Raw genomic sequence first — 9915 nt, forward strand, 5'->3', positions numbered from 1 at the left:
CATATAAGTTAAATAAGCAGGGTGACAATATACAAACTTGAAGTACTCCTTTCCCAATTTGGAACCAGTCTGTTGTTCCATGTCTGGTTCTAACTGTTGCTTCTTGACCTGCATACAGGTTTCTCAAGAGACAGGTCATGTGGTCTGGTATTCCCATCTATTGAAGAATTTTCCAGTTTCCTGTGATCCACACAGTCAAAGGCTTTGGTGTAGTCAATAAAGCAGAAGTCGATGTTTTTCTGGAACTCACTTTCTTTTTTGAGATCCAATGGATGTTGGCAATTTGATCTCTGGTTCCTTTGCCTTTTCTGAATCCAGCTTGAACATCTGGAAGTTCACAGTTCACATGCTTTTGAAGCCTTGCTTGGAGATTTTGAGCATTACTTTGCTAGGATGTGATATGAGTGCAATTGTGCATAGTTTGAGCATTCTTTGGCATTGCCTTTCTTTGGGATTGGAATGAAAACTGACCTTTTCCTGTCCTGTGGCCACTGCTGAGTTTTCAAAATTTGCTCTCAAATCGAGTACAGCACTTTCACAGCATCATCTTTTAGGATTTGAAATAGCTCAACTGGAATTCCATCACCTCCACTAGCTTTGTTTGAAGTGACACTTCCTGAGGCCCACTTGATTTCGCATTCCAGGATGTCTGGCTCTATGTGAGTGATCACACCATCGTAGTTATCTTTGTCATGAAGATCTTTTTTGTGTAGTTCTTCTGTGTATTCTTGCCACCTCTTTTTATTTTTATTTTTTGAAAAGCACTTAACATTTAATGAATTTCCCAGCATGTGGCTTCAAGCCACCAGGACACAAGCCCCACCTACACCCTTAATCTTCTCCTCAGCTCTTCTGCTGAAGAATTTGGCCTTCACGATGACAGGCTGCTTTGGGAGCGTTCCTTTCCCCAGAACTTTGTAGTAACCTGATCGCACCACATCAGTGATAGGAGCAGCTCCTGTCTTGTTCTTGGCAGCATTTACTCGTGTCTGCTCACTAACCAAGGCCCACAATTTATCAAGGTTGATAGTCGGGCAGAAACTCTGGTTCCTTAAAGAGGATCCTGGGTGACACTTGTTGACGTTGATCCCGTGATGATGCAGCCACCAGCATTACCTCGGCCTCCCGGGTGTTTCCGGTGTTTGCTGATGCGGCTGTGGCCGTGGCTCATGTGGCCCCTAAGTTTCCGGGTCTTCCTTAGTCTGGATGGCAGGACGGCGGCCTAGACGAAAGAGCACCACCTCTTTTTAGTATCTTCTGCTTCTGTTAGGTCCATACCATTTCTGTCCTTTGTTGTGCCCATCTTTGCATGAAATGTTCCCTTGGTATCTCTAATTTTCTTGAAGAGATCTCTAGTCTTTCCCATTCTGTTGTCTTCCTCTATTTCTTTGCATTGATCGCTGAGGGAGGCTTTCTTATCTCTCCTTGGTGTTCTTTGAAACTCTGCATTCAGATGGGTGTATCTTTCCTTTTCTCCTTTACCTTTAGCTTCTCTTCTTTTCTCAGCTATTTGTAAGGCCTCCTCAGACAGCCATTTTGCCTTTTTGCATTTGTTTTCTGGGAATGGTCTTGATCACTGCCTCCTGTACAATGTCAGGAACCTCCATCCATAGTTCTTCAGGCACGCTGTCTGTCAGATCTAATCCCTTGAATCTATTTGTCATTTCCACTGTATAATCATTAGGGATTTGATTTAGTTCATACATGAATGGTCCAGTGGCTTTTCCTACTTTCTTCAATTTAAGCCAGAATTTTGCAATAAGTTCATGATCTGAGCCACAGTCAGCTCCAGGTCTTGTGTTTGCTGACTGTATAGAGCTTCTCCATCTTTGGCCACAAAGAATATAATCAATCTGATTTTGGTATTGACCATCTGGTGATGTCCATGTGTAGAGTCTTCTCTTGTGTTGTTGGAAAAGGGTGTTTGCCATGACCAGTGCATTCTCTTGGCAAAACTCTGTTAGCCTTTGGCCTGTTTCTTTCTGTACTCCAAGGCCAAACTTGCCTGTTACTCCAGGTATCTCTTGACTTTCTACTTTTGCATTCCAGTCCCCTATAATGAAAAGGACATCTTTTTGGGGTGTTAGTTGTAGAAGGTCTTGTAGGGTTTCACAGAGCCATTCAACTTCAGATTCTTCAGTATTACTGGTTGGGATATAGACTTGGATTACTGTCATGTTGAATGGTTTGCCCTGGAAAGGAACAGAGATCATTCTGTCATTTTTGAGATTGCACCCAAGTACTGCATTTCAGACTCTTTTGACTATGAGGGCTACTCCATTTCTTCTAAGGGATTCTTGCCCACAGTAGTAGATATAATGGTCATCTGAATTAAATTCTCCTATTTCAGTCCATTTTAGTTCACGGATTCCTAAAACGTCAATGTTCACTCTTGCCATCTCCTGTTTGACCACTTCCAATTTGCCTTGATTCATGGACCTAACATTCCAGGTTTCTATGCAATATTGTTCACTGCAGCGTCAGACTTTACTTCCATCACCGGTCACATCCACAACTGGGAGCTCTTTTCACCTTGGCTGATGTCTCTTCATTCTTTCTGGAGTTATTTCTCCCTTATTCTCCAGTAGCATATTGGGCACCTACCTACCTGGGGAATTCATCTTTCAGTGTCAGAAAGACTTCAGAACTTCCAGGGAATTTGACATTGGAGGCCAGTGGGATTTGATTACAGAACTTACACAGGAATGGGAAAAGTCTTGGAGGGCACAAACGTTGTGTGCACGAGGCCCCAGGAGAAAGGAGCAGTGAGCCCACAAGAGACTGACCCAGACTTGCCTGTGAGTGTTTAGGAGTCTCTGGCAGAGGCGTGGGCCAGTGGTGGCCTGCTGCAGGGTCGGGGGACTGAGTGCAACAGTGCATGCATGGGACGTTTTGCAGGCGGTCACCATTATCTTCATTACCTCCATCATAGTTTGGTCTCAGGTCAAACAACAGGGAGGGAGCACAGCCCCACCCATCAACAGAAAATCAGGTTAAAGATTTACTGAGCATGGCCCTGCCCATCAGAACAAGACCCAGTTTCCCCCTCAGTCAGTCTCTCCCATCAGGAAGCTTCCATAAGCCTCTTATCCTTCACCATCAGAGGACAGACAGACTAAAAACCACAGTCACAGAAAACTAACCAACCTGATCACATGGACCACAACCTTGTCTAACTCAGTGAAACTATGAGCCATGCCATGTAGGGCCACCCAAGACGAACGGGTCACGGTGGAGAGTTCTAACAAAACGTGGTCCACTGCATAAGGGAATGGCAAACCACTTCAGTATTCTTGCCTCGAGAACCCCATGAACAGTGTGAAACAGCACTAGTAAATTTAAATCAGGGAAACATCTTAGGTGTGTGGGCCATGTACTTCTTTCCTTGTCCTACATACTCACAGAGCAAGTTCTGGAGGTTAGTCTTTGTGAAGGAGGAATCAGCCAGGAATTGAACTGCAAGCATCCAGACATCCTAGGGAACTTCTCTTAAGTCCCGAGTCCAACGGAGGCTTTCACAGTAACCTCGCCCTTTGGGACCTGCCTGGAATCCTTGCCAATGTGTTAGAGAGCCTTCCCTCCTCCACCACATGGCACGGACGCAGTGCGTGTGAGTCAGTGTACATGTAGACAGTGACACTTTCACCCTTCCTCTGGAGGGCACAGCAGCCTCCTGATTTGGGATGTCTCCCTCCCCACCCCTCTCCCCAGTTTTGGGTGTGGTGATATGCAGCCCTGGACCAGATGACTCTGGCTGCTTCTGCAGGCAGCTTGTGGAGACATCCCTTCTTGGTGAGTAGATTTGATTGACTTGTAGTTGTTGGGTTGACTTTTCCACCCTCAAAGTCACCCAGGCCCAGGTTATCAGCAGAGCTCAGAAGGGTCTGAAACTCCTGTCTCCCACATCAAAGCTCTCTAGACACAGGGACCACCACCCTACTCACCTGTCTGGCGACGTCAAGATTCTCCCATTCTCTCGCTCGTGAACTCTGTCTTGGTAACAGAGATGTTTCGTTGCCCGCATCTGCTCTCACGTATGTGTGCCATTCTTAGTGATGCCCTTCTTCCCTGTTCATGTCTCTGGTCCTGTCATCCCACCCCTCAGAGCACGGTGCCTGCTGTGTGGAGCACCCAGACCACCGGCGGCCCCCCTCTGAGTGACCACAGCCATGAAGATGACGTAGAGAAAACTGGACGATAGAATGAACCCTAGTGGGCCCTTCACCCATTGTGATGCAGCTCATCCCTAATTCTGGCGCTGGGGGGCCCTGGTCTCTTTACGAGCCCTTGTCCCAAAGCGCTCCGAGGAATGGGAAGAAGAACTCTCTGCTTCGAACCAAGGATCATTTCCTGAGAGTGAATGCTCTGCAATCTCCAACTCATGGATCCCAGGGCTCAGATTCAGGTACAGCTACAACCCAATTATTTTGCGAGGAGCTAGAAGAGCATACATCTTCAAAATGCCACTTTTGCAAAGAATATAGAAACCACGAGCTATTCCTCAGACATTGCACATTTAGCAGGAAAAATGACTATTTTCCCACTAAGAGCTGTATGCGTCCTGTCCTGTATGTGCCAGGACAGAATACCACAGGAGGGTTTGTGCCCTTGGCGCGCATCTGATTGTACAAAAGGCGCCAAGGAGGGCTCGGAGTGAGGACTTGCTGTATTTATATCTCTGTGGACAATACTTTTCTTTAAAACCAAAGGTCACACTGATTATTTCATCCAGTTTTGAAATTAGCCCCAAAGACTTTTCCAGCCATAGGAGGAAATTTGAAAACACCCTGACTGATAAGAGCGTCTTGGGGGCATCAGACTACAGGCGGACTGTGGGACTCACACACGCTACGGGCTCACCCTGGTTTGCCTGGTAAACTTCTAGGCTCTTTACAACACTTCATAGAAACTCCTTTCCTTTTTTTTTTCCTGCAAAAAGCATTGTGGTTTCCCTTTGACTGTTTCAGCTTGAGGCTGAACCTTCGGAAGAGAAACGCCCAGTCCAGCCGGGGACCAGCCAGCCTGCGGAGGTTGGTCAGGTGGGCAACCATCTTGCGTTTCACCTGCTTGTGCAGGACGTGGCTCCAGGAATCAGGGAGGGGTGTCGGCAAGGGGAAAGCCCGGGGCCTGGGGGACCCATGAAGGCCTGGTTCAGGTTCTTATCCGTGAGCAGGGCGGCCCCACGGCGTCCGCGGTCTGACCCCTCGACCCCGGACCGCTTCTGCACGTTCTGGAAGAGGGCGCAGCCACAGCATTAGATCTGCATTTTCAAGAGGCTCGGGGACCTCCTGCTTCTCCTCCGTCAATCTGAGGAACCGTGGCCCACCCCCTCCAGAGCCGCCTCGTCATCGGGGTGGAAAGAGAAGCCCTCAGAGGTAGGGTAGGAGGCCCGTAGATGCATGTTGACCACGTGGGTGACGTGGTCTCCATCTGGGTGGAGAAATTATACCAAATCTGGGAGCTCACAGCTGGCTGGCAATAAGCAGCTCAGCTCAGAAAATGGTGTTGGCTGGTCCCAGAGGTCAAGGACGTTGAGTGGGTGATCCTGGAGGTTACGACTGAATAAAGGTTTGGAGGGTGATCGGAGGCTGAAGGAAGGGGCATCCTGGGTCTGTTCCGACCAAACACTGTGGAAGTTAGACCCGTAGGATCGCCTAGAAACTTTCATGATATTAAGCCGTGAGATTTCTTCTCCGTGTTTGCTTTTCTGAATTTAACAGGAATTTACCCTGCATGCGTGGTTAGTCACTTGTCATGCGACCCTCTTCGCAACCCTGTGGACTGTGGACCTCCAGGCTCCTCTGTCCATGAGATTCTCCAGGCAAGAATACTGGAGTGGATTGCCATGCCCTCCTCCAGGGGATCTTCCCAACCCAAGGATTGAACCTGTGTCTCCCATATCTCCTGCATTGGCCCATGTGTTTTTTTTTTGTTTTTGTTTTTTTACAAGTAATGCCACCTGGGAAGCCTGGAATTTAATTTTGCTATGTATTTTACTGGGATTGCTGTAGCTGAAATTCAATACATAGCAAACTTCTCAGGTAGTCTTAGAAATGCTTGTCCACTAGAGAGGAAAGACTTCAAGAAACACCAGGAGGAAGAAAGAATTAGGACTTAGCCAGGACGGCCACACAGGGCGGTGATCATCTCTGCCCCTCTGGGTAAAACAAACCATCCAAACAACGGTTAACACTCCAGACAGTTCTTCCCTTCCCCAAACCGCCCTTAATCCACTGTCCCTGAAACTGACTCGGCACACGCTGGCGCTCCAGTAGAGACCGTCACCTCCCCCAGCCCTGTCGCCGGCTCTGTCCCCTTCAGACTGGGCCCTCACAGCAGGCACTTCCCATAAGGTCTGCTGCCCCTGCGCGTGGGCCGATTGCTCCCGTGTGCAACTGGTCTGCAAACGTGTGAGTCTGCCGGTGAGGCAAGGTGAGCACCGACTCCTGTTCTGAGCGCCGTCAGTGTAGAACCCTAGGCAGAGGTCGCTGGGCAGAATCGGCCCATCTCCATGGCAACCACTGTCGTGGGCCATCTTGTTTGTCATGACCCATACTGTCCCTAACCAGCCAGCTCCCATCTCCATATTAGGTCAAGGGGGCACCAAAAGAGCTCCGACCAATGACTTAATGCCACCCCTGTCCATAAGAATTTTCTTTATCCTGAGCCTATAAAAATTGGCCAAAACCCCACAAAGGCGTCGCCTCTCCCTGTCAGGAAGTCAGCCTGCTGTCTTCTCAAGGCCCCTCACTACCTCTTTCTTTCTTTTGCTCTCAGTAAACTCTCTCTTCTAAAATACTATGTCTGGAAACTCTTTTCCAACCCATGCTCAGACTGCCCCAACCATCAGCACACCATCAAACCTGCAGGGGCGGCGGTAGGTTGGGGAAGGACAGGGTTGTCTCCCAGCCAGGCCGAGGCTGCCTGGTCACACTCAGTCCATGTGCGTGACTGTGAGCCTGTGTGTGACCCACACACCAGGCTCTGGGGCCTCCCTCTCCCGTGCCTGTCTCCCTGGAGCCTGTGTGCATTTGTGTCCTCACACTCCCATCCCTTCCCATGAGCCTCTGATGTGTGTCGCACACCCTGGTCGTGTTCTTCTGTCTCCCAACTCTCATACACCTCTTCTGTCATGGACATGGAGGAATGTGCGTGTGTGTGCAGGCTTGCGGAGGGGTGTCAGCCTGCAGACCCCACCTGTGTATGTGCACGACCTCCAAGTTGTGCTGAGTGTATCTTCATGTTACTGAGTTCAGCGGTTCCTTCCCTTGGCGAGCATAGCCAGTGAACACGCCAAGGACTTTTGGGTAATTCAGAGGCATTTATTCCTTGTGACAAGGAGATGGGGAGCTAGCTCGCCAAGCCCTGCACTGGGAAAGAAGTTGTAATCCTGGGGGCATGCATAAATGCATATTCATGAGAGGCTGGGCCCAGGAAAAGTCACTCGAGTTTGCCACTGTCTGGGAGTCAGTAGGCCCCAGGCTGTTTGCTCACAGTGTCTAATCTTTTGGGATTCACTGTAACCTTCTCAGACCGGTTGGGTATTTGGAACTTCCAGCAGTGGATCTCCTGCAGTCTCTTAGAGCATTTCCCTTAGCAAGCCCCTGATGGTAAATTCTTTCTCTGTCCCTTTGAGATACATGGTAAAGCTTTCGAAGTACTTCCCTAGTGGCTCGGAGGTTAAAAAAAAAAAAATCCGCCTGCCGATGCCTATTAGGGAATGTTTAACAGGAGGACCCCTACGTGCTGTTTCTCACAAGTCCTTTGTTTCTTTTTAGGCAGAACAGCACGCTGCTCCCAGGAACTGGGGTCATTGTGTGAGACAGGCTTGAATCTCCTTTAGAAAACATTCTCTGAACCACAAAACTGCTTAGTCTCGACCCCCTTTCTTGAGATACGGATTGTCTCCTGACCTTGTGGCCATCACCCTCCCTTGTCCCCTTGGTAACGTTACTGTGCGTTTGGTTTTCTGGTCTTCATCCCTGACGAAGGAAACTCCTTGTGCCACAGCCTATAACTCACAGGAAACTCACTAAAGCACCTCTGCTCCATCAGCGCGTGGAGCCCCGTGTCCTTCTCGCTCTCTCTTCAGCTGATTCCCTGGAGCACAGAGACCCGTCTTGCTCTCTCTCCTGCCCGGGCTTCTAAGACTCTCTCAAGAAGGCACTCTGTGCTTTCACCCCCTCGAGAGGGCGCCCGGTGCCTTCGTGAGAGACGCAAGTCCTGTGTTAAGGACTTCGTTGGTTTTCTGCATAAACCAGGGAGTATCAGCCTCTTTCTCTCTTTCACTTTCTTATCGTCGCCTCCAGACCGCCAGGTCCCGGTCCATTAAAGGACCCCAACACCAATGCCAGGTACACAAGAGACGTGGGTTCGATCCCTGGGTGGGGAAGACCCCCCTGGAGAAGAAAACGGCGAACCCACTCCAGTATTCTCGCCCGGCCCATCGACCAGCCGCCATGGGGAGTCGGACAGGGTCTCCCGAGACCGGCCCGACCCGGCCTGCCTGCAGGCAAACCAGAAAACCCCGAGGCTGGGCTCTGCCTCCTTTACTCTTAGGCCCCAGGGTCTGGGACAGCGGGAGGGCCTGGGGGCCCAGACTCCGACGTGCGGGCGGAATCAGGGGCGGCTTGACCTCAGTGTGGTGTTTTTCTTCGCAGGAAACTAGCGGGGTGCCCCAGCCCACCGGTGGCTCAGTGGTAAAGAATCCGTCTGCCACACAGTAGACGCGGGTTGGAGCCTTGGGTTGGGAAGATCCCCTGGAGGAGGAAATGGCAATGCGCTCCAGTATTCCGGCATGTAGGGCTACAGTCCAGGGGAACGCAAAGAGTTCTCACAGCCAAGGGTTCCCCCCCCCCAATATTTGGAGCCACCTCTTTAGAAAGGGGAACCATCAAGGAAGATGGGGCCTCCAGATCCCTGCCTCCCAGCGCGTAACAGCGGCATCATGCTCCAGGATGAAAACTTCTAGCATCCCTCTGGATACAGGCAAGTGGCTCCTCTAGTATCATCTAAATTTCCAGGCACATTCAGGGTAAACTAACAAATGGAGTTTTGTCAAGCCTCCTGTCCCTTGAAGACAAATGAGCGTTCTTCCTGAGTTCCTGCGTGTAATGGGCCTCTAACTGGTAATGGGCCTCGTGGAAAACCACTAGACTATTCATGTATGACCTAAATCAAATCCCTTACGACTATACAGTGGAAGTGACAAATAGATTCGAGGGATTAGATCTGATAGAGTACCTGAAGAAATATGGATGGAGGTTCAAGACATTGTACCCGAGGCAGGGATCAAAATGATCCTCCCCTCAAAAAAAATCCCCAAGAAAAAGAAATGTAAAAAGGCAAAATGATTGTCTGAGGAGGTCTTACAAATAGCTGAGAAAAGAGGAGAAGCTACAGGCAAAGGAGAAAAGGAAAGATATACCCATTTGAATGCAGAGTTCCAAAGAATAGCAAGGAGACAGAAGAAAGCCTTCCTCAGTGATCAGTGCAAAATAGAGGAAAACAATACAATGGGAAACACTAAAGCTCTCTTCAAGAAAATTAAGATACCAAGAAAATATTTCATGCAAAGATGGGCACAATAAAGGAAAGAAATGGTATGGACATAACAGAAGCAGAACATATTAAGAAGAGGTGGCAAGAACACATAGAAAGAAAGTGAAGTCGCTCAGTTGTGGCTGACTCTTTGCAACCCCAAGGACTGTAGCCAGCCAGACTTCACCAGCCATGGAATTTTCCAGGCAAGGATACTGGAATGGGTTGCCATTTCCTTCTCCAGGGGATCTTCCGACCAAGGGATCAAACCCGGGTCTCCTGAATTGCAGGAAGACTCTTTACCATCTGAGCCACCAGGAAAGCACAAAAAAGATCCTAATGACCCAGATAATCATGGTGGTGTGATCACTCTCC

The 9915-nt window shown here is 49.3% G+C and overlaps 1 pseudogene; it reads right to left on the reverse strand.

Annotated features, from left to right (window-relative positions):
- Nucleotides 1-744: 744 nt before the first annotated feature.
- Nucleotides 745-5051, reverse strand: LOC101905686 (large ribosomal subunit protein uL15-like; annotated as a pseudogene).
- Nucleotides 5052-9915: the final 4864 nt, after the last annotated feature.

This window comes from Bos taurus, chromosome 18, assembly GCF_002263795.3.
Source record: "Bos taurus isolate L1 Dominette 01449 registration number 42190680 breed Hereford chromosome 18, ARS-UCD2.0, whole genome shotgun sequence".
Lineage (NCBI taxonomy): Eukaryota > Metazoa > Chordata > Mammalia > Artiodactyla > Bovidae > Bos > Bos taurus.